Source organism: Acinonyx jubatus, chromosome E4, assembly GCF_027475565.1.
Source record: "Acinonyx jubatus isolate Ajub_Pintada_27869175 chromosome E4, VMU_Ajub_asm_v1.0, whole genome shotgun sequence".
In the NCBI taxonomy this organism is placed as follows: domain Eukaryota; kingdom Metazoa; phylum Chordata; class Mammalia; order Carnivora; family Felidae; genus Acinonyx; species Acinonyx jubatus.
This window is the reverse complement of record NC_069395.1, coordinates 58852879-58877900: the sequence shown is the minus strand read 5'-3', so window position 1 is coordinate 58877900 and position 25022 is coordinate 58852879. Positions and strand designations below refer to the sequence as shown.

General features: G+C 44.6%; 1 long non-coding RNA gene across 1 annotated transcript; it reads left to right on the top strand.

The window, feature by feature from the left end:
* The first annotated feature begins 551 nt into the window (after positions 1-551).
* LOC128313024 (uncharacterized) lies at positions 552-20404 on the top strand. The gene is made up of 4 exons (XR_008293130.1): positions 552-1855; positions 2304-2877; positions 8450-8595; positions 19471-20404. It is a non-coding gene; the product is annotated as an uncharacterized LOC128313024 (long non-coding RNA).
* Positions 20405-25022: the final 4618 nt, after the last annotated feature.

The window sequence follows — 25022 nt, the reverse complement described above, 5'->3', positions numbered from 1 at the left end:
GCCAGCCCACACGCTGGCCTCGGTCCCATCCCCTTGGCCTAGGTTGAGTGTCGCGAGCAGCGACGCACGTGCGTGCTGGGCTCTAACAAGTCCCAAGAACCCACCTGCTCTGGCGGCGAGGTCGGTGGGCCTGGTCCCGCGGGAAGGACATTCTGTGCGGTCGCCCAAGTCCTGGGGGCGACTCAGCGAACTCCGGGTCCTAGCGCCGCGCACACGCCCCTCGGATTTCAAGTCCCGCCTCCCGCAGGCGTGGATGGAACCGGTAGGTGGCTTTGGGCAGAGGAATCTTTCTGCGGAGCCGGGCAGTGCTGGGTACGGCACCAGAGCACCTGTCTCCGAGAAGCAAGGCAAAGATTCAGAGCTGGTCCCCGCCGCGGCCGAGGTGTCCCGCAGCAGCTCCGCCCGTCTTTCCTACCTGCGGGAGGGACCGCGCGGGCGCGCACCGACTGGCCGGTGGCTGCTGGCCGGCCACAAGGGGGTGATGTGCGCTAATCCCTCTTCCGGGACGCCGGGGCTGCGGGCGAGGATTTCGGGTCTTACGCATCCGGGTCTTAGGCATCCGAGTGCGGAGCGCCGCACCCCTCTCCCCGCCCCTCTGGAAGCTACGATTGGCCACTGGCGGGGCTCGGGTGGCCCCTTGGTAGGTGGCCGCTTTCCTCCAACGGATTTGAAGCCTTCCGACCCCCACACCTTGGACGTCCAAAGGTGGGTGTTCTCAGACCCTCCAAGAATTTTGAAGGACGCTGCCCACTGGACTGTTCAGGTTTAACTGGTCGACAGTGACCGCACATTAGGCCACCATAAAGCTTCTGCCAGCGATGGACTCAAAAGCATTGCCAAACTCCCGACAAGGTTGTTACCTACAGGAAGAAATTGAATTGCCATATTTGGGAGCAGTCTGGGAGCTGAGGACCAAAGGGGCCTTAGAGCAGTGGGGGTGGTGAAGGCCTGCAAAGCTCACCCAACCCTGAGAGCTTGGGCTTGGAAGGAGAAAGAGAGCAGAAAGTCCCCTGTGAGCTGCCTTTCTCATCAGACCCTAATCAGTAAAGATAGCTGGCTCCTGCTAGGAGCCAGGCAAAGCTACAGACGTTCCCTCCTTTAGTCCAGACCGTAACCCACTGGAGGTACCAACGGCTGCTATCTGCATGCCACAGGGGAGGAAACTGAGGCCCAGGAAAAGTAAGTTGTCCTAGGTTATAAAATGAGTGGTAAAGACTGGAACCCAGGTCTGACTGATCCCAGCCCACGGGCTTATCTCCTTTGCCGTGATAACCATAATAATAAACGTTAACTCCCCTGAGCACTTAATGTCTGCCAAAGCGTCGAGCGGAATGTTTTCAATGTTTTCGTAATGCTTTGTTTAATCTCCACAACAACCCTATGAGGAAGGTACCGTTATTATCACACTACCTTACATTTACATCACGTAGGGGCCACTTTTAGGCAACAGACTTGAGCAATGGAAACTTGAACAAGGCAGGGCCCACAGCCACCACCTGAGCTGAATTAAGCCACCCACCTGCAGACCTCCGTAGGCCCTAACTGACCAATAGGCCACTTACAACCGGTCACAGTTACCAAAAAAGGGACACTTGCGAACTTTCCCATAACTCCTCACTCTGCCCTTTAACTACAGCCCCCACCCACCGCTGCTTCCCGGCAGACAGTCTCTGCTTTGCTATCCTGCCCGCTGCTCCCTCGCGGTGTATTCGATAAACTTCTATCTCCTTTGCTCTTCCGTGGGTGAATTCTTTCACCACGCGTGCCCCAGGCCTCCACCCAATCAGGTCGCCCCAGGTACAGTACCTTGTTAATACCATAGTACTCTGTTTCATCCTCCCCACAACTCTCTGAGGTGGGTACCATTCTTACCACTCTTATCTGACGGGGAGATAAATTGTCTTGGAGGGGTGAGAAACTTGCCTACAGTTAGTTACACAGCTAATCCCTGGCATAGTTGGAGTTGAGCCCAGCCAGTCCCACTCCCGAGCAGATACGCTAGCTACCGTGTTCTAGTGCTCACTCTATTATGGGTTGTGCGAAGTAAGGGAGATGATTCATTTTCAGAAATAGCAAATAAAAGCTGTGCTGTCTAATTAACAATAGGTTTACAACCTATTGGAAGTATGGACGAACCCACGCCCCCACCCCACCCCCGCCTTACAATGGAGTCCCAAACCTTCAACATTTCACTTCCTGGTTCTTCTTCCCACCCCCCCCCCCCAACCTCTTTGTTTCAGAGGCTTATTTTCACAGGCTTCCTGGTTCTTCTTCCTCCCCCCCCCCCCACCTTTGTTTCACAGGCTTTGCAACGAGCAGAGGGAGGAGGAACTGAAAGTCCCTGCATCACCTCAGGGAATGTACATTTGTTCCAAACAGACTACTTTTTGCCTTACATGGGCATAGGCGACACCCAGGTAAGGCTGTAACCTCTGTAGTGCTCGGCCAATGAGGAACCAGGGGAGGGACCTGCGTGCTGGGAGATAAATTGTCTGCTGTGACTGCCCCAGTGTGCCTGTCCATCAGACACCCGCTCTTGCAAGAACATTGATTAAAGCCTTGCTTTCCTGTGCTCCGAGTCTCCGCATCCCTCCTTTGACTGGGTCGGCAGGGTGATTTCTCACAGGTGTTTCAGACCACCTCTTCCCAAGGATTTCATCTGAGACAAGCTGAAGAACGGTGAAAATTCCTGATGCCCTCCAACCACTACAGCCGACGCCATCCTTTCAACCGTCTGCCTTATACATTATACTACAGCTCCCTGCAATCCCATGATTCCTGCACACTGTGGGGACAGAGCTCATGCACGTCCTGTATCCGTGTTACAAGAGACTCCTCTACGCGCTGCCCTGGCCTCAGCCTGTGCACATCAGCCAGGTTAGGAGATTTAGGCAGAATATTCTTTTCTTTCTTTCTATTTTTATTTTTATTTTTAGCAAAAATATGTCTGGTGCCTGGGTTTATTGCGTCCCCCAGTTACCACGTGTCCTGAAGAGTCCAAACCTAGAAAATAATGTCTGAACGGTTGACTCCAGTCCAGGAACACGAGGCAAGTTCCATCCAGGTTTCTCCCACATGGAAGTAGGGCTATTGCCTGTTCTATGTGTTATTTGAAACAAACTCTGTGACATTGTATCTGTTGGCTTTACTCTTAGGTTCCCCGGTAGGGTTCTCGAGGCTTGGGACTTCAAAACAAAACGAAAACAAGCAAATAAAACATGCTACTCCTCCATCATTATGATCTGTTGGGACCCTCTGTTTAAATTTGTGTGTGGAGAAGCTTACGGCCCATGTAAACCAGATTCATGAAATTTGGCTGCTTCTATGAGAAGTGACTTTGAGGGACGTCTGTCTAATACCAAATGGACAGTAATGGGAGGTCACTTCATTACTAGCTATGAGGCACTGCTAAGCAGCCTCATACCCCACAGTACCTACAGAATTGCTGGGAGACTGGGATGACGGGGTTTTGTAGGATGCCAGTAACAGGGGCCTCGGCCTTTTCTTTATGTGCCAGTTGGAAGGAGGGCACCATCTACCTAAGGCCCATCACAGCCAGCTTCTGATCAGATGATAATGTTAATAACCAGTTACCAAGCACTTAATATATCCACACAAATTACTCTCATATCCAATCCAGTAGGGTGGTTTCCATTTCATGAGGGGACCCCTAGGAACCAAACAGCCCAGGGCAATAGAATTGATTCTAGTTGCTTACTCTGGGGAGCTCCAAGGGACCTACGGGAGACATGAAAGGTATCCACCCTCCATTTCTGAAATCTGGTAAGGCCCAAGATGACTGGAGTTTGCTTTCTCTAACAGAATTATTTGTGTTTAATTTGCCCCAGTAGAACTTTGATGAAAGTAGTTTCTCAGCTTTGGTGTTAGAATCACCTGAGGAAATTTCCAGTAACTCCATGCCCAAGCCACACTCCAGACTGATTAAATTAGAACGTCTGCAAAATGAAACCGAGGTATCGGTATGTTTCGAAGCGCCCCTCCCCCAACCAGGTGATTTCAGTGTGCAACCGTTCCTCACAGTTTTCCTCCTAAACCCCCCCGAGTGGTTTACGGTGCAGAGCGCCTGTGGCACCTGTTAGAGCAGAGGTCTGTGGGCCGGGAACCTCAAACATTCCTGGAGGGAGTGAATGCTGCTGTGACTGAATTAAAAGAGGCAAGTTCCAAGGTGTTTGCTACGGCTCAAATCAGAGACCAATTTTACAGGATCACTTTATGCAAAGGAATATAGATGTGTTGAGGGCATTGGAGGTTGGAGGTAAATTGGCCTCGGTCACACGGTGGAGACTGAGCCTGGGCCTGGCTCCTCTGATAAAAGTAGTCTCCTCTGATAACCAGCTATACGCTGCCCTTTGGTTGTCCTTGAACTTTAAGAAAATACCCACCCAAAGTGAAAATCTGATTGGGGCTAAGCTATGGGGATCAGGGAAGACTATAGGGTGAACTGGTAAAACGGGAGCAGTGACCTACCTTGTTTAGGCTGACAGGGTGGCTGGGCATCGAGGGACACAGTCAGCGGTGACATGAGCAGGGGTCACAGGCGGGGCAAGGAGCGTGGCAGAAATACAGTGGCGTCAAAGGCTGACTAGCACTTGTATGAATCCCCCTGCCCTGGGGACTGCCCAAGTCCCTCTCATCCCTGAACATGGGGCTGGAGGTTCTGTGTGAATGGATGGGAGAGAGGGGCTGGGAGGCGTTATTATCTGGACGTTGATAACAACCTGTACTGATGAGCCTGTGAAGCCGACCGCATATTGGTATAATCAAATGGCACAGGAGTATACCTCAAGCCCAACAGATTTCCCATTAAAACAAAGCCCCACTCCCAACCATGCGTAAGTTTCTCTTGGGGCCGTAAGTGTCGGAAAGGCATCTTTATGATTGCTGCAGGGAAGAAAGTGTGTGAGTAGCACTCTCTCCCCACAAAAAAAAAAAAAAAAAAAAAAAAAGGTATCCTGGCAAGCAGATCTCCAAACCATCAGGACACTTTATATGTAATACATGTTATATTAGATAGTAAGTTCTTTGACTAAAAGGCTGTTCCCTGGCTGGTGCATTCATGACTAGCAATGACTGAGTCAAGCTCGTGCTTGTCTGAATCCATATTGTCTTTGAACTATTTTGTCTCTGGCCTCCCTGAAATGAAAACACTGGGAAAAAAGAGCCAATAACCTCCACCGAGAGAAACAGTGTCATTTTGAAACATCTGTAACAACCTGTTTACCTTTTTCAAAATCCTCACCAACAGAGTCACACTATCCCTCTAGTCATAATTTCAAGCACTTTGTCTCCATAGTGATGATTCAGGCTCCCGTTGCCATGGTGATCATTCTATGAGCTAAACACTTTCATCAATTCTTCCCTTCCTTCCCATTACCATCGTCAATGCCGCAGTCCAGGCGCTTATTATGTCTTCAGTACCTAGCACCGAACCTGACAAATAATAGGTGGTCACTGTATTAAAATAGCTCTTACCTGATGTTTCCACCTCCAGGCTTTGTCCTGTGGGTTTTTACCCTTTATCTTCTTCTTCTTCTTCCTTTTTTTTTTTTTCCTTTGCTGGAATTTTCAAACTGCCAAAGCAAACGTATGCTCATTTTAGACAACTCAAACAATACAGATGTCTACAAAGTTAAAGTAAACATTCCTCTCCTCTCCAAAATAAATTCTGGCTGGATCAATGATGTAAACATAAAAAACGAAAGAAGTTAGAAGGATTTATGATCTGTGATAAGCAAGATCATTTTCAGTAAGAATGAACTCCAGAAGCCATCAAGAAACAAAATATATTTGACCATATAAACATTGCTAAAGCTGCACGGGAAAGGGGCAATACTCCAGAAAGCAAACGACAAGATGCACAACCTCACTCATAATTAAACAAATGCAAATAAACTACAGTGAATAAAGATATGAGATTGTTGTTTCACTGATCTGATTGGCAAACACCAATTTTTAGTGGTGCCTGTTTCTGCAAGACTGAGGAGAAAGGGAGCCTTTTCATAAACTGTTGGTGAAAATGTACATTGGTGCATTCTTTCTGGAGGATACTTGGACAATATTTATCAGAACTAAAAATGCCCATCTCCTTTTACCATTAATCCCTCTGCCTTAAATTTACCCCATATATAGTTGCAAATGTTGAGCAAGATGTACGTACCTGTTTACCTATTTAATGCTACATTGTTTGGAAGCAGCAAAAGATTGGAAACATTCAGTGTTCAAAAGTAGGGGTCAAGTTAACTGAATTACAGTAAACCTATAGAATGGACTAAGGATGACCCTGAGAAAAGAATAAAGTAGTTCTATATCCTCAAGAGTCAAAAGAACAAGTACATTTTTACAAGAATAAATGTATATATGATGTGAATATAGGCATTAAAATATTTTTTGGCAATAGGGGTGCTTGGGTAGCTCAGTCAGTTAAGTATTTGAATTCACTCAGGTCATGATCTCACCGTTCATGAGTTCAAGCCCCACGTCGGGCTCTGTGCTGACGGCTCAGAGCCTGGAGCCTGCTTCAGATTCCGTGTCCTCTCTGTCTCTCTGTCTCTCTCTCTCTCTCTCTCTCTCTCTCTCTCTCTCTCTCTGCCCCTCCCCCACTCGTGTTCTGTCTTGCTCTGTCTCTCGAAAAATAAGTGTTAAACAAATTTTAAATACTTTTTGGCAATAAATTACAGGAAACAGTTATCAGTGGGATGTGAGCTGGTGTGAAGAAAGGAAAAAAATGTTCACTTTTATGTATGTGTTCACTTGGTAAATTTTCCATCTTATACATGTTTCGTGTATGACCTTTCAAAAACTGACCACAGGAGTTTCCCTTTCTCTACTTCTCCAACAGCAATGCCCAGAGATACTTTTTACATTTAGTTTTTTTTCTGTATGTAGATAAGAAAGATACAAATATGCATTTTTGCACATGCACAATTACAGTGTTTTGTTGTTATAAAAATGGGATTTATATAGTTCTGCAATTTGCTTTTCCTAATTTATATATCATTCACATCTTTCCATGTAAAGACATACTGCATAAAATTTCGTAGCTAATTAGCTGCCTACACTCTCTGATTCACTGATTGAGCACATGTGCATTAAGCACCAAACAGATGCCAGGCCTTGTGCCAGGCAAATGGGGACGAAACGTTGAATCAAACGGTCCCTGTCCTCAGGAGGCTCACACCCTCGCAGAGGAGAGGAACGAGTAAATGGATGTGGTCGGGGTGGTCCTTGCAGTGAGTACCTACCTCACCCAACTTGGGATTCAGGGGACTTCTGAACCTGCCTTTTCCTCAAGCACCCACAGGAGTGCATGGACAGAATTTTCCTCATTCTAGGGTGTTTTCTAATAGGCTTTATTTTTTATAGCAGTTTGAGGTTCACAGCAAAACTGAGAAGAATATGCAGAGTTTCCAAATCCCCCTTGCCCGTACGTACATAATGTCCCCCCACTATCAACATCCCGCATTAGAGTGGTACATTTGTTACCACCATTGTAATTGCCCTTATCAGCCAAAGTCCATTGTTTATATCAGGTTTCTCTCTTGGTGTTGTACGTTCTACAGTTTTTGACAAATGCATCATGACATTATGGCATCATTGTAGAACCATACAGAATAATTTCATTGCCTTAAAAGCCCTCTGTGGTCTGTCTATTCATCCCCTCCCTACTTCCTAATCCCTGGCAACACTGATCTTTTCACTGTCTCCAAAGTTTTGCCTTTTCCAGAATGTTACATAATCGGCATATACAACATGCAGCCTTTTTAGATTGGCTTCTTTCACTTAGTAAGATGCATTTAAGTTCCCTCAATGTCTTGTCAAGGCTTGATAGCTCATTTCTTTTTAGCACTGAATAATATTCCATTGTGTGGATATGCCACGGCTGATTTACCCATTCCCCTGCTGAAGTACATCTTGGTTGCTTCCAAGTTTTGGCAAGTATGAATAAAGCTGCTACAAACATGCACGTGCAGATTTTTGTGTGAACATCACTTTTCAGCTCCCGTGGGTAAATACCAAGGAGTGCAGTTGCTGGATTGTATGGTGAGATTATATTTAGTTTTGTAAGAAACCACCAAACTTCAAAAGTGGTATAGCACAGTGTATTTTTGAAATGACTTAGTCTTGTCCCCACAGTACCTATAAGAGGTTATGCTTTCAGAGACTCCAGAAACTTCCCTGCTCAGGCAGTGTTTTCCCTCTCACTGAAGATGGCTCTCCCTCTGCCCTTATGTTCCGTATTCTTAGTTTGAGTCTTTGAACTCTGTCAAAATGCAAACCCCTATACAATCGGTAACAATTTTCATTGTTATCAATTAGGCATATTGTGAACAGGAATAAACACACTGAGAGTGTTTTGATAAAGCTTGAAGTGAAGGTTAAGGGGAAGAAGTACAGTATATACAACTGGTCTATCTTCTTCTTCTCCCAGGAGTGTTTGCTGTATCGAGAGAGACAGATTGGTCCCGTTTAATCTAATAAACGGAGAAGGAGCTAACAGTCACCAGGCCCTGGACTGGAACAGGGGATACAGAGGTGAAGAGCTCAGTTTGTGTCCTTGTGGAACTCACCACCCAGGTATGTACAAACACACTTTTGATATAACATAAGTACTATAATTGCAAAAACCATTTATTGTTGATGTTTAAATAGTCTGCCTGGTTGTCAGTTGATGTGTCAGATCATGTATTGCAATGTCTGATGCAGAAAATATGGTTGGCACTAACAGAGGAATTAACCACAGAAGTTTAGCAGTGAGCATGACTGACTCAGCCTGGAGGGTCTGAGATGTCTTCACAGAGCAGGCAAAATACTCAACCGTATATTGACCATTCCTAGCACAGGGAGAGACAGGTTTTAAGGCAGACAGGTCAGTATAGGCAAAGATGTGGAAGTGAGAAAGAGCATGGTCTGTTGGGAGAAAGAACAGGGTCGGGAGTGGCCACAAGAAAAGGTGTCTGTGTTGGGAGGGGCCGGAGGGATGGGTTGGTACAAGAAAGGATTAAAGGACTTTTACATCATGGGCAAGAAGTTGACCTTGTACAGTAGACCTGTGCTGTCCAGCAGGATAGCCACTAACCATACATGTCTCTTGGGTGTAGGAAATGTGGCGAGTGCAGCTGAGGGGCAGAATCTGTTTAATTTGAAAATGGAAGTATTCTGGGGCACCTGGGTGGCTCAGTGGGGTAAGCATCTGACTCTTGATTCGGCTGGGGTCATGATATCGTGGTTCCTGAGATCGAGCTTCACAGCCAGCTCTGGGCTGACAGCGAGGAGCCTGCTTGGAATTCTCCCTCTCTCTCTCTCTCTCTCTCTCTGCCCCTCCCCCGCTTGAGGGCACACAGGCTTTCTCTTAAAATAAATAAACTTTAAAAAATGGAAGTAGTCTAAACTAAGTAGAGGTAGATTGCATGTTGATAATATTTTAGATATGTTGGGTTAAATAAAATACATTATTGAAATTAATTTCAACTATTTCTTTTCACCTTTTAAGGATGAGGCTACTAGAACCTTTAAAATTACATGTTTAGGGGCGCCTGGGTGGCTCAGTCAGTTAAGCATCCAACTTTAGCTCAGGTCATGATCTCAGGATTTGTGGGTTCGAGCCCCGTGTCGGACTCTGTGCTGACAGCTCAGAGCCTGGAACCTGCTTTGGATTCTGTGTCTTCCTGTATCTCTGCCCCTCCCCTGCTCATGCTTTGTCTCTGTCTCTGTCTCTGAGAAATAAATAAACATTAAAAAATTTTTAAATTACATGTTTAGCTCATGTATATCTCTTTTGGACAGTGCTGCCATAGGCAGTTGGGAATCATTGAGAGTTTTTGTGCAGAGGAAAGAATGTGATCAAGTTGGGATTTTATAATTGCAAATCTGAGAGTGGAGTGAAGGACGGCTTGGTGGGAGAGTGCACCTAGGAGTAAGGTGACCAACCAGTTAGAAGGCTATCGCTATGGTTCACTTGAGAGTCAATAAGGATATACATGAGGCAGCAGGAATAGAGTGGAGGAGTTATATTGAAAATATATTTAGGAAGGGAAGTTGAGAGGGCTTAGTAATGGATTGGCTCTGGGGATGTGTTGTACAATAAAAGAATTTAGCTTTTGTTCCTGCTTCCTGGGAGATAATCTCAAAACCCTTGGAATCTCCCAAGTGATAGGAGTGTCTTTGTTATTCATGGTGGACCCCTTGGACCACACTTGAGTTATGTTAATGAAGTTACTCATGGTGGGCTTCTAGATAGTTTCAGGATGGGGGCTAACCATGCCAGAAAGACCCACCATATGATTGGGGGTTGGGGCTTTGAGCTAAGTGATATCAGCTGGACCTCCCAACCTTGGGGAAGGAAGGAGGGTTTCACATTTGGGACCTTCCCAGACCTTTTACTATGGTTTCTTTTGGGGGCTAGTCTTGATTTGAATCCTTTATTATAAACTATAATCAGAAGTATAACACTTTCCTGAGTTCTGTGAGTCATTCTAGTGAATTATGAAACCTGAAGGGGTTATGGAAAACCCTTTCATTTTTAGCCCATTGTGGTTGGCATCTGAAGTGAGAGCAGTCTAATGGGGGGATGTGCCCTTAACCTATGAAATCTAATCTAATTCTGTAGAGCTAGTGTCGGAGTTGCTCTGCAGGGTAAGAGAGAACAGGTTGAGGATGATTCCACAGATTCTAAATTAAAAATGTAGGGAATTCAGTAGGAGATGCAGATCTGAGTCAGAGCAAGGGAGGATGGATTGAGTGCTCTTCCTGTCAACTTTGAGGAGGCTATTGTCTTCAGGAGACTTGTTGAGATGTCTAGGAAGCTACACAGTTGGAGTTCAGGAGAGAATCTGGGCTGCAGAAGAAGATTTTGGAGTGCCCCACGTACAGGATGTGGAAATAGGGATTTTTCTGCCTTTGTGTCCTCTAAAGCCCCCTTGCTCCTCCCGTCCACAGTCCTCCTGCTAGACAGATCTTCCTGTGCCTTTGCCTTTTCTACCAAAACTGCATCGAAGTTATTCCTTCCTCTTCGTGCTCTTCCCACTCTGGCCTAAAGTGATCCCTAGAACTGTCCTCCTGCCCAAGTGTTGAGCCAATGATCTGGATAGGGTAGATAACCAGGTGGCTGGAAGCACACCCTCCCCACCCTGTGTGCAGTCCATCTGCTCATACCAATTTTCATCTGATAATCTGCCTACGCAATTCTTTCCCTTTTCACCTCTTCTTCTGGATGGTGAGGACACATCCTTGAACCTTTGCAAGGTTAAGCTTGTCTTATCACTCGTACATTACATAACATGATGAGATAGTTCATTGTTTTGAATGCCAAAGGCATTCATATTTCTTTTTCCAAACAAATATTTGAGCACCTAGTGTGTGCTTACTGTTAAAGACATAAAGATGAAAAGACACAGTTGCTACCTCCAAGGAGTTCACAGTCTGAGGGAATTCAAACACTTATATGCTCACCAAATTCTTTTGATCGTTTGATTATGTATAAATTTTATTTGAGGAGGTTATCTAATATAAATCCATTTTATAAGCTGACAGGGGTTAGTATATTCAAGATGAAACCGTTTTGCTGACTTCTCAAGAATTGCCCACGGAAGAAACTGGATTTCAGAAAATTAAATGTTTCTTAATTTTTGGTTTTTTAATTGACACCAAATGTTTATTTCTTTTGTTTGTTTGTTTAGCATTTTTTCATATCCTATCTATCTATCTATCTATCTATCTATCTAATCTATCATCTATCTATACAAGCTTCTCCCTACCCAACCCCCTTTCCACTGCTCTAGCACTACTGTGAATATGGACAAGTGGTCTAGGGAAAAAGAAAGTTATTTTGGGACAAGCTCTAGGAAAGCATAATGCAAATAGATCTATAGGAGTTCCAAAGATCGCCATCGAGGTCAAAGGATGATGCGAGAATCGGCTCTATTCTCTTGCTGCTTTGGACTGTTCAAAACCTGGCAGCATCCACATCACCTGGGAGCTTTGTTAGAAATGCAGGATCTCAGGGGTGCCTGGGTGGCTCAGTCAGTTAAACATCAAACTCTTGAGTTTGGCTCAGGTCATGATCTCATGGTTCATGGGTTCGAGGCCCACATCCTTCTCTGCACTGACAGTGAGGAGCCTGCTTGGGATTCTCTCTTTCTCTCCCTCTATCTGTCCCTCCTCCACTCATTCTCTCTCTCTGTCTCTCAAAATAAAGTAAACTTTTAAAAAATGCAGAATCTCAGGCCCTACCAAGACCTACTAAATCGGAATCTGGATTTTTTTTTAAGATTTTATTTTTAAATAATCTCCATACCCCAAATGGAGCTCAAACTCATAACCCTAAGATCAAGAATCACAGGCTCCACTGACTGAGCTAGCCAGGCACCCCCAGAATCTGAATTTTTAACAAGATCACCAGCGATTTAGAATTTGAGAAGCACATAAAATTTGCACATAAAATTTGAGAAGCACTGCTCAGAGAATTTCATGTGGAGTTTTGTGAAATGCTATTACTATGCAAGGGAAATTAAATTTCAGTCCCACTGTAAACACTGACTGCTTGGTAAAGACTCTTGATGTGGTGGTGATCATTTTTAATGAGCTGGTGGAGAAAAGAGCTACCTCTTGCTTAAACACATTCTCCCACCTTAAATGTGGAGAAGAATCTTGAAAGAAGGAACTTTCTTTGCTCAGCACAGTTGTACAGATGGGCTGTGTATTCAAGGTGGCCCTGAGCAAAGTGAACTCAGTTTCTCCATTTCTTGGGATGGAGTTGGGGGAAGAAGTTGGTCTCATGAGCGACAAGACTCACTTGTCACTACCTGAATGTCAGGACTGTTTTAGAGCACATTTATCCCCTCTTTTGGTGACTTAAGAATTCAGATTTCAGAATTCAGAATTCAGATTTTCTTTCCTTGGGTTTCAGCTCTTAAAGGTTTTGCTTGGGATTCAGATGTGTACCTTCTTTTGAGTTAGATACCTTCAGACTCGAGGGCTAATGGTTTGGTTTGTCTCTTGGAACTTGATTATATTATAATTATTCAGTCACTCTGGGAACCAGGAGCTCATGGAAACTCCACTGATTAAGATATATGGGTTGTAGTTCCTTGCTGTGCCCCTGTATTAATTTCCTGTGGCTGCAGTAATACATCACCACAAATTTGAGGGTTTTAAACAACAGAAATGTGTTTTCTCACAGTTCTGGAGGACAGAAGTTAGAAACCAATCTGTCTGCAAGGCATGCTCATTCTGAAGGTTCTAGGAAAGAACGTTTCCTTGACTCTTCCATTTCTGGTGGCTCTTGGTGTTCCTTGGCTTTAGGCTACGTAACTCTAATCTCTGTCTCTGTCTTCAGGTGGCTTTCTCTATCTCTGTCTTTTCTCTTCTCTTATAAGGACATTTGTCCTTGAATTCAGGGCCTACCCAGATAGTCCTGGATGATCTCATCTTGAGATCCTTAACTCCATTACACCTTCAAAGATTTTTTTTCCCCCAAATCAGGTTACATTCACAGATTCTTATGGTTAGAACATAGACATATTTTGGGGGGAGCTACCATTCAATACACTACAGACCCCAGCAAGCTGTGTTGCTCTGGACAGGACCCCTAAGCCTCAGGGTTCTCATCTATGAGATCTCTTGAACTATAGCACCAACATTTTGTGACTCTAAGAGTCTTTTACTTGAGAGTTCTATCCCTAGGCAAAATAGGACAAATAAAGAAAACACTCTCAAGTATTTACTTTTGTAAAGTAATCTTTTAAAATCTTTTAATCTCTATGGCTTGCTGTTTTTACATGAATTAATTAATTAAGCAAGTATTGGACCAGGACACAATTCTCAGCAAGGTGTTGGAATACAGTTACAAAGAAAATAATAAGATTCCTGCTGCCCTCTTGGAACTTACATTCCATGTAAGCTCACATTTTATTCCACTGGAAAAGAGAGGCAATAAAGAAGTAACAAATAAATACTCAAGCTAGCATTACACACCATGTAAGAAAATAGAGCGATGGAGAGAGGCACTGGAGAGGTTGACCAGGAAGGCTTCTCCAAGGAAGGGACCTTTAAGCTAAGGTATTAAAATTGAGGAGGAGCGAAGAATAGGGTAGTTCAAGAAACTGACAGGAGGCCACTGAGACTGGAGTAGATTTCTTGAAGCTTCCACGTGATCAATGAATTACGGAGAACGAAAAGTAGCAGCATATGTGAAAAAGCTTGCAGGATTTTAGTTGACAGTATGTCAGTACTGTGATGTGACTGTCACAGACGTCTGTGTGGTCTTACACTGTGCCAGCAGAAATCTGGTCTCTGGCTCAGGAAAGACGATGGTCCTCCACTGTCCTGTGCTATGTCCTGTCACTATGGAGAACACCCCCATAGTGCTGTGTTCCATTCTGGGCACTGCAGGTGCCCCAAGTAAAAGTAGATCAATTAAAGACCATCTTGGACGGTGCCATGTTTAAAAGAAATCCAAATATCACTCCAAATGACTTTAAAAATAATGTAGATCTTCACTCTGGGTTTTCTTGAAGTCACAATACAGATGTTTATATGAGCATCACAAAGAAAATATCTTAAACATTTTCTTTTAGGCATCTCTTGCAACAAATTCCACACACCTGCCAGTCTCAGCTTCTCTTCTCTCTGTTGTTGTCCATTCTTTAAATTCTTTTAATGTTTATTTATTTCTGAGAGAGAGAGACAGAGTGTGAGCAGGAGAGGGGGCAGAGAGAGGAGGGAGACACAGAATTTGAAGCAGGCTCCAGGCTGAGCTGTATGCACAGAGCCCAAGGTGGGGCTTGAACTCACAAACTGTGAGATCGTGACCTGAGCTGAAGTCAGACGCTTAACCAACTGAGCCACTCAGGCACTCCTATTGCTGTCCTTTCATACCTTCCACCCCACTGCTGCCTCACAAGGACCCCCTTCAAAAAGTCTGAGCTGTCCATGTCTGCCCCTTGCCCGCTGATGAGTATAGTTCCCTCTGATTTCTCCTCTCACAACAAGCAGCATGCCTGACACAAATAGAGCCTTTCATCTCCATGCACCTACTTTAAGATGTCCATGGAGGATAAATGCATGAGATGTTTCAAAAGTAAAATCAACAGGACTCAGTAATTGGTTGGTCAATCGTAACATTCTCTAACATTTATTTTATTCTTACAATCTGTCACGGCCGGTGCTACTCTGTGAAGTAATGTTCTTATTCTCGTTCAAAAATGGGGGAACCAAGCTTCAGAAAGGCCCTACATGTTGTCTAAATCAACAGAGCTATAAAATGGCAGCTCTGGGATTTGAACCAAAGAAGTCTGACTGTGGGCTCAGGGTAACTAACTGGGACTGGTGAGGTCATCAACACAGCCAGGAAGAATAAGTGAAAGGACAGGCCTTTGGTTTCAGGAGGGGTATGGGCCATGCTAAGTTACTGTTACGCCATGTTAAAACTCCCACTTAATTTCTAAGGTTAAATCTAAAGACTGCTTGTTTTCTATTTTCCTACCTTCTTTGTTCAATCTTCGTAGTAACGGTTAACTCTGATTTTTAAAATTCAACACCCCCAAATCTTCCTGAAGAAATATAAAATGATAGATGAGGCACTCCAAAGAAGATTCAAAATCAGAAAAGAAGCACTGATAGCTTCATAGATTTTCCTGGTTTCTTTGGCTACCCTTCCATCCTTAGCATTGAAGCTGATGGCTTGGGGTACAGTCTGGGACTAAAGTGGGTTCAGACTCTGTGTGTCTGATGCAAGCTAATTGTGTATTGCCCAAATGCTTCATGCCCCCTGGGTTTGTTAGGTTCTTGGTAGCGACACCTACGATAGGGAATAAACCCTGTTCTCTTCTTGGGGGGAAAGAGATGACCCCAACCCACATCAATATTACAATCACTGGTGCTTCAGGGTTATCACAAAGGTTGACTAAGACCTTTTCCTAACAGCACCTTTCCATGGTAAACTCTGAACAGCTTTCAGACAAATTTTTTTTTAATATGAAATTTATTGTCAAATTGGTTTCCATACAACACCCAGTGCTCATCCCAACAGGTGACCTCCTCGATGCCCATCGCCCCCTCTTCCCTTCCTCCCAGCCCCCATCAACCCTTAGTTTATTCTCAGGTTTTAAGAGTCCCTTATGGTTTGCCTCCCTCCCTCTCTAACTTTTTTTTCCCCTTCCCCTCCCCCATGGTCTTCTGTTAAGTTTCTCAGGATCTGAATGCAAACTGGTTCAGCCACCCTGGAAAACAGTGTGGAGGTTCCTCAAAAAATTAAAAATAGATCTACCCTATGACCCAGCAATAGCACTGCTAGGAATTTACCCAAAGGATACGGGAGTGCTGATGCATAGGGGCAATTGTGCCCCAATGTTTACAGCAGCACTTTCAACAATAGCCAAATTATGGAAAGAGCCTAAATGTCCATCAACTGACGAATGGATAAAGAAATTGTGGTTTATATACACAATGGAGTACTACGTGGCAATGAGAAAGAATGAAATATGGCCTTTTGTAGCAACGTGGATGGAACTGGAGAGTGTTATGCTAAGTGAAATAAGTCGTACAGAAAAAGACAGATACCATATGTTTTCACTCTTATGTGGATCCTGAGAAACAAATTTCCTATTCATAGAATGGTAACCAAGAAAGCAACTCACCCAGGTTGGGCCTCCCTGGAGATCAAGTATGGCTTATAATACTGTATTATTCTTATCAGTCCTCTCTTCATACTCCCCTCATTCTGGACGGAGGCTCCTTTTGACCTCTATGGCACAATCCCACTTTATTTTTTGTATTCAAGACCTGGTTTCCAAAAATGTCACAGGCCTGACTTAAAAAAAGAGAGACAGTTTTAGAATCCTTTGTGATCATCCTCCAAACCAAAAGACTGGGTTTCTAAGACCCGGAAACCAGGACGAGAAAGGGTTTTATTTTGCTGCCTCCTGCCCAGATCCCCTACAGGGCTACATGGACCCATCAGTCTCAGACAGCGCATTTGTGTCACCAAAACAAAGTCACTGGTATTCACATGCCATCATTCGTGCCGCAGTTTTGCCCTGTGGGTCCCTTTGATATTAGAAAGAACCTTTCCTCTTGGTGCCAGACAGACTTCAGCTCTAGTTTTCTTTCTTCTGATGGAGGCAAAAATCTCTCCCCCTCTGTCTGCTAAGGCTTCCACAAATCTTTCCCCCACTTCTCTAATTGGAAGAAAGGAACAAAGAGTTGAAATGCAAGGACGCACACCCTTAATCAATCCTTCCTCTGGTCATTCCCAAGAGAACTCGATCCCCCAGTCTGCCACTCCTCCCCACCTATGTCATCTACTACCCTCCGTGAAGCATTCCAGACTCAGAGGACAGTGACTCCAATTCTAGCACTTATTCATCTAAGCTAATCAGAACACGGCGGACCTGAGACAACACACTCAGGCTAGCAGAAAGGACTTGCATTACATGCTGAAAGGAATGACTTCTCCTTCTTTCCTGCTGGGTGTGAGCAAAACAAAACAAAACAAAAAAACGAAAACCGTTGCCCTAGTTGCTGACCGTGAAGGGAATCACCTTGAGGATGAAGCTTCAACTTGGATGGCAAAGAGCAGAGTTGGAAAGAGACCACTAATAACACAAATTTAAGCCATTGAAGCAACCAACCACTGTGGCCCGTTCTACCTTTTTTGGCTAATCACCTTGCTTGTTGTTTTTAACAAGTGTGTGTCAAGATTTCTGGTTTTGCTGTTACTGTTGTTTTGTCATTTTGGTTTTTGAGGGTTTCTTTTTTTTTTTCCTCGTCAAAAGACCCCATCCTGCCTTGTACTTCGGTCTCCTCCTCTTCAGGACATCCTATCACTGTCTCATCAGTTATTCACGTCAGAGACACAGGAATCAGATTGGTTTTTCCTCTTCCTGCATCATCTCCAGAACTTAATCAATCAGAAAGCCTACTTGCTCTAACCTCCAAAATATCTTCGTAATCCATCCTGTACCCCCATCTCTAACGCCATCATCTTATTCCATTGTATCTCACATAAAGTCTGCAATAGTCTTCTAACTGTTTTCCCTTCTCACTAGCCGGTCTTCCTATAATCTGTTATCCATGCAGATCTCAGAATGATCTTTTTAAAAAAAATTTTTTTTAACGTTTCTTTATTTTTGAGAGCAAGAGGGGGAGAGAGAGAGAGAGACAGAGTGTGAGCAGGGGAGGGGCAGAGAGAGAGGGAGACACAGAATCGGAAGCAGGCTCCAAGCTCCGAGCGGTCAGCACAGAGCCCGACGCAGGGCTTGAACCCACGACCGTGAGCCATGACCTGAGCCGGAGTCGGACGCTCGATTGACTGAACCACCCCGGTGCCCCATTAGAATGATCTTTTTTAAACACAGGTCATGCTATTCGTGTGTTTAAAAACTTTCTAATGACTTCTCACTTAGAAAAAATCCAACTATCTCATAATTATAGTAAAGACTATATCACTATAATTAAAGATCTCAAATAGAAGTTTGTTTCTCTTTCATATAACAGTCCAGGCTGGCAGGACAATTCTTCTCCATGAGGGTACTCAAGAGACCCAGCTTCCTTCCATCTTCTCACTCTGCCCTCCCGTAGGCTGGCATATTGTCTTCATTTGCAAGGGTGGTCACTCAAGGGAAAGGAAAAGAGAGGAAGTTAAAGAGGAGCATTTTCCCTTCAACCAAGTGAGGTGGGTGTTACACACGCCTCCTTTGTCCATCTTCCATTGGCAATAACTTTGGTGGTACGGCCATACCTCACAACAAAGAAGACCAGGAAGCTTAGCGTCTGGCTAACAAAGAAGAAAAGGAAAATAGATTTTGGAAGGTTGGCTACCAAGGTGTGCTTATTGTGGCCTTCAAGGCTGTATGACTGGTCCCTGCAGCTCCTCCAATATCATCTTCTATGTCATCCCTAGCGTACTAATTCTGAGCCATGGTGGCTTCCTTTTTACTCCTTCAACATTCTAAAATCATTCCTACCTTAAACCCTTTGCACTCACTCTCCCTTTGCGTGGAGCACTGCCCAATGAGCCTCACATCTGGGCGCCTTCTTAATCTCCAGGTAGCAGCACGAACATTCTCTTTCTTCGAGAGGACTTCTCTGACCACCCTTCCCAAACTTGCCTACCTCTTAGCTGTCAATGGCTATAACTCTGCTTCATTTTCTTCATAATGCTGATAGTTTCATGAAATCATCTATTTGTTTGTCTATTGGCCGCCTACCTCACTGGAATTTGAACCTTCCCACGAAGGGAGAGGCTTTATTTGCCTTGTTCTTGTTTACCGAGGTTACAAGCTCAGTGCCAAGAACATTGTATAGTCATGGTAGACACCTAAACAATCCTTTTAAAAATCAACTAGAATAAAAAGATCCTAAGCAATATATCCCTACCTCATCCCTTTGCAATTGCCTTCCAGATCAACATTTGAGACTTTGCATTTATCCCTTCTAATTTTATTTTCTTAGATTTGGCCCATTGCCCTGGTCTATGGATCTCTCTTGGGATTTGATCCTGGACCCGTCCACTACCTGGCCCAGGATCAGTACCCACGGATCCTCCCAGCGTCCCAGGCAAGTTGGCAGTCAGCGTCTCGCACTGTGTCAGTGGGCACTCACCATTCCCAGGGTCTCTAATTTATGTTTCCTTTTCATTTCATCTCCCTTTTGAATATGAGCTCCTACAATCTCTACACTGCTTCCAAGCAGGAATTATGTGTCTTGAGGAATAATGAACCAAGATTCGGGAGATGTGGGTGCTAGCTTCAGCGCCGCCGCACTGTTGTCCTTTTTTTTTTTTTTTTCCAAAAAAAATCACTTCATGAACGTCATTCCCCCTCTTTGTGGTCTTGATATTCCCATACGTAAAAGAGAGGGGGACAATGCCTGCTCTGCTTTCCTCACAGAGTTGTTACAAGAATCAGATAATGATGTATCTAAACATGCCATGGGACAATCTAAAACCCTTTTGAAATGGAAGGTAGTACTCCAGAACAGCCAGAGCCAGATGACAGGAGTCAGGGAGAGTCTGTGCCATGTGGGAGACTGCTAGGGAGTCTCCAAAACCATCATTCCCACCCCCCCCACCCCATTCACTGCACCCAGTAAGGCATCTTGGCCTCCCCCCCGCCCCCCGCACCAACCCCCGCAAGTTTTCATGTCAAGCGTGGAGACCCCTCCTCAGAGAAGACATCCCAAAAAATCCCTCTGTGCTCGGTGGCAAGAGGGCAGTCTTCATAAGAAGGGAGACTTTTAAAGTGCTGTTACAGCCAGTTTAACCTGTGGCCTTATCATAGCACATGTTGAAGTTTCTCAAAAATTGTCAAAGAAGATTGCATTCGTCACAGCAACGAACCCTTAGAATCTTCTTTTCATATGTTCCTCAAGAGCTCAAATAAATGATGGTGATACCCTAAATCTGCATCTTTTTAAAAATGTTTGTTTATGTATTTATTTTTGAGAGGGAGAGAGACAGAGAGAGAGAGAGAGAGAGCACAAGCAGGGGAGGGGCAGAGAGAGAGAGAGGGAGGGAAACACCGAATCCAAAGCGGGCTCCAAGCTCTGAGCTGTCAGCACAGAGCCTGACGTGGGGCTCGAACTCATGAACTGTGAGATCATGACCTGAGCCAAAGCCGAATGCTTAATCAACTGAGCCCCCCCCAGGCTAAAACTCTGTGTGTCTGTAACCCACTAAATGCTCTACTCTTTTTGACCCTTGTCCTTTCCTCCCCTCTCCCATAGCCCAAGCCTTCCAGGTGAGTCAGTCAGGCCACGCTTGGATCCTCCGCATCTTCTCTCATTCATTACCTTGTTTGATGCTCGAAAATTGCAGACACTGAGTTGGCCGTTCAGAAATGGGTGTACACGGAAAGAGAAAGAGGTTGACGAGTGCTCATAACAGTGATATTTTCTACCTATGTTGCCGATTTGTTGCCTTTCAGACTAAAAGAATTTGCGGCTCAGATCGGGTGGGGAGGAAGGGCACAGACACAGGGACCATGGCAGACACAGAGACTGAGCAGATTGCTGAGTAGCTCCTGAGTCATCCTCCCCATGACCCGAATAGAACGTCTTCCAAGCCCCTCAAGTTGTCCGATCCTAATGTCTTTACCTTGTATACATAGCTTATATTCTCGTTGGTTCTCTTGAGCATGGGGATGGGCATTGGTGAAAACGCATGCAAACAGCTGTTGGCCTGTGGAGTGGTTGCCTCCTTCAATAACCTCTTCAGTAACCTCTGTGGATATGATATGGATATGAATCCTCAGATGGAGTGAGCACCTGAGGTTAGCAGCCAGTGCAGTGCACCTCGGGTATTTCCACCTCCAAAATCTTTGGCCTCTTACCCATGGCTTACAAGTGAAAACAAGCCCCATCCCCTGCCCTCCAAACCCCACTAGGCTTGTATGTCATCGTGAAAGGGAGCAGTTTCTTGACAAGTCCCTTTTAAAGGTTTTCAAAGTCTGCTCTAGCATACAGCCAAGGAGAGAGCCCTCAAGTGACGGAGATCGTTTGTATTGGCTGAGATGTGACCTGGATGTAAAAGTGTTTGGGTACATTCAACCACATGGCCAGCCCTCCCGAGGTCAGAGCTTTCAGCCTGTCATACATGATCCTGCTTTGGTTTAGCGAAGCTAACACTGAAGAACCAATGCTGTGCCATGTACCATAGTGATTTAAAGGAAGGAAGGAAGGAAGGAAGGAAGGAAGGAAAGAAAGAAGAAAGAGGAGGGAGGAAGGGAAGGGAAGGGAAGGGAAGGGAAGGGAAGGGAAGGGAAGGAAGGAAGGAAGGAAGGAAGGAAGGAAGGAAGGAAGGAAGAAGAAAGAGGAGGGAGGAAAGGAAGGGAAGGAAGGAAGGAAGGAGGGAAGGAAGGAAGGAAGGAGGGAAGGAAGGAAGGAAGAAGAAAGAGGAGGGAGGAAAGGAAGGGAAGGGAAGGAAGGAAGAAAGAAAAGAAAAGAAAAGAAAAGAAAAGAAAAGAAAAGAAAAGAAAAGAAAAGAAAAGAAAAGAAAAGAAATACTTTCAAAGGACTTGCATTGCACTGGGTGGACAGACACAAAAAGACACCAGTCTGAAATAACGGGTTGAATGCGGCAACAGGACGAACAGTGCTGGGGAGCACGAACCTGGGGCTCTTAGCTCAGCCTGATGAGACCAGGGCTTCCTGGAGGATGTGACACCCAACATGAATCCTAAAGCGTGCCTAAGAAAAGGCACAAAGACAGAAGAGGGCATCCTGCAATAAGGGCAGAGGTGCAAAACAATATGCCCATCCGGTTGCCACAAATGGGTCTACACCTGAGAGCATAGCAAAGACGTAGAAAAGAAGCAGAAGGAAGAAACTGGCAACGAAGCTGCAATGGCAGGAAGGGTCAGAGCACAGAGAACCTCTCGTGTGTCCTCAGGGACCTGATTTTGTGTCCCAAAGACTGTGGAGAGCCAGAAAAGTTTTAAGAAGGGAGCGACGAAGTCATTACTTTGGTCTTTAACTGTTTGTCATTTGAGTTTTCTGCTCAGGACATATTTGCACATGTGGAGTTTCCTAACTGGGGGTGATTATCAAGGTGTTATGTGGCTTGGGTGTGAATGTTCAGGCTTTGCCCTGGGTGAACTGTGCGCTGCTAATTTTGTTTGTTTGGGGGAGACGGGCTGGATCCAGGGGCCCAGGAGCCCATCGGTTCGTGGCACACGGCCCAGGGCCCCCCTTTGTGTGGGCCAACACTGCCTCATGGCAGGCACCTTCAACGGCAAGGCAGAATCAGAGAGCTCCCTTTTATGCCTCAATTCTTACAGTGAGAGTCTTGAGGTAATTTTTTTCTTCTTTCTCAAACTGTGAGGAGCATTTGGCAGCTTTATAAAAAAAAAAAAAAAAAGCTGGTTTCCTAAAGTCAAGAATTTAAAATATTTTATTTAGTTTTGAATTTCCTTGAGAGATAAAAATGTGTTGATAAATTTCTTGGAATGAGAGATATGTTTGCTGTGAGGCAGAGCTGTTTGCCAAATCTTGAAGATGTTTCCCTCTGAAGCATTGAAAGTGGACGCGACAGCCCTCAAGTGCCTGGAGAACTTTATTTATTTATTCATTCTGAGAGAGGCAGCACTAGCAGGGGGAGGGGCAGAGAGAGAGGGAGAGAGAGAATCCCAAGCGGGCTCCACGCCATCAGCGCAGAGCCCTGTGTGGGGCTCGATCCCCCAAACGATGAAATCATGATGCGAGCCAAAATCAAAAGCCAGACACTTAATCGACTGAGCCACCCCGAAGAGTCTCCATGGGAAAGTGAGCACTCCCCAAGGTCTTATCGTGAGGAGCACCTTGGACATGGTGCTCGCTTCTCTTGAGAGAAGAACTCTTAATAAACAGATCTTTCCCCCTCAAGAATCGGCTGCTCTAGACACATGAAGAGATGCCCCACGTCACTAATTATCAGGTAAATTCAAATTAAAACCAAAATGAGGTATCACCTCACACCTGTCAGAATGGCTGGTATCGAAAACACAAGAAATAACAACAGGGTGCGGAGAAAAAAAGAACGCTTTCACGCTGCTGGGGGGGAATGCAAACTGGTGCAGCCACTGTGGAAACAGTAGAGAGGTTCCTCAAAAAATGAAAAATGGCATTACCAGATGATCCCGTAATTCTCCTGGGTATTTAAGAAAACAAAAGAAAACAAACAAAACACTAATTCAAAAAGGACATATACATGCCTGTGTTTGTTGAAACATTATTTACAATAGCCAAGATACGGGAGGAACTCAAGTGTCCATTGATTGATGAATGGATAAAGACGATGTGGTTATATATGTACTATGGAATATTACTCAGCCATAAAAAAGAACAAATCTCGCCATTTGCCACAACATGGATGGACCTAGAGGGTATCATGCTAAGTGAAATAAGTCAGTCAGAGAAAGACAAATACCATATTTCACTCATATGTGAAATTCAAGGAACAAAACCAACAAGGAAAAGAAGGGACAAAAGACACACTCTTAAATACAGACAACAAATTGGTGGTTGCCAGGGTGGAGGTCGTTGGGGGGTGGGTGAAACAGGTGAAGGAGGTTAAGAGTATACTTATCATGATGAGCACTGAGAGATGTATAAAATTGTTAAATCATTATATTGTACACCTGAAACCAATATAACACCGTATGCTGATTATACTCGAATAAAAATAATATTCTAACATCAGAAAAATCTGCTGTTCTGAATTTGTTAAAATGTGTTCAATACTTTGAATTCCTGAGCCAAATGCTGGACTAGAAAGGAAGTGTAATGCCATGTGTAATTTATAGTCCGATGAGTGTGAGATATCGGTTGCTTGGAAATAATTAATGAATTTTTTGAAAATACAGATTTTAAAGGTGACATAATTTAATGTAAAAATTACATATAAATACCCATCAAGAAACTTTCCGTACCAAGTGCCAAAATTTTCTGGTCACAAAATGTCCCGTCAAGGCTTAGGGGTTTGAGGTGGCACAGTTCTATTGTTTCGTGACCAATGCCACGTACACATACATATATATAAAGATTACAAGTCAAATGAGGGTTTCAAGGGACAGATAAGTCCCCAAATGCAGGGGACCCGTATTAGAGAATGCCGCCTTGGTCTGAAACCAAGGTGCCTAGAGATAACTCTACCCAAGTGTGCCCTCCGGTGAGAGAAGGAAACACAGAGATGCCAGCCATCCCTGAGAACGAGAAATGAAAGGGGACGTGGGACCAGGAAGGAGAAGGGGCTTTACGCTGGGAAATATGGCATGGTGAAACTTCAGACTCTCGGGAATCTAGTCAGTCTCCCTTTCCTGCTTGTACAGAAAAGAATGAAAATGTGGACAGGGAAGCAAAAAAGTCTCCAGTTCTACGGAACTGCGAGAGGAAAAGGGAAGCCCGTGCCCAACATCAAGTGTTTGTCTTGAAATGGTCTAGAACCTCTGGCAACAAGTAAGGGTGAATTATCAGGGGACAGCGCTGGAGGTAGGGTAGAAGACAGGAGAATAACCCTAGAAAGAGAGGAA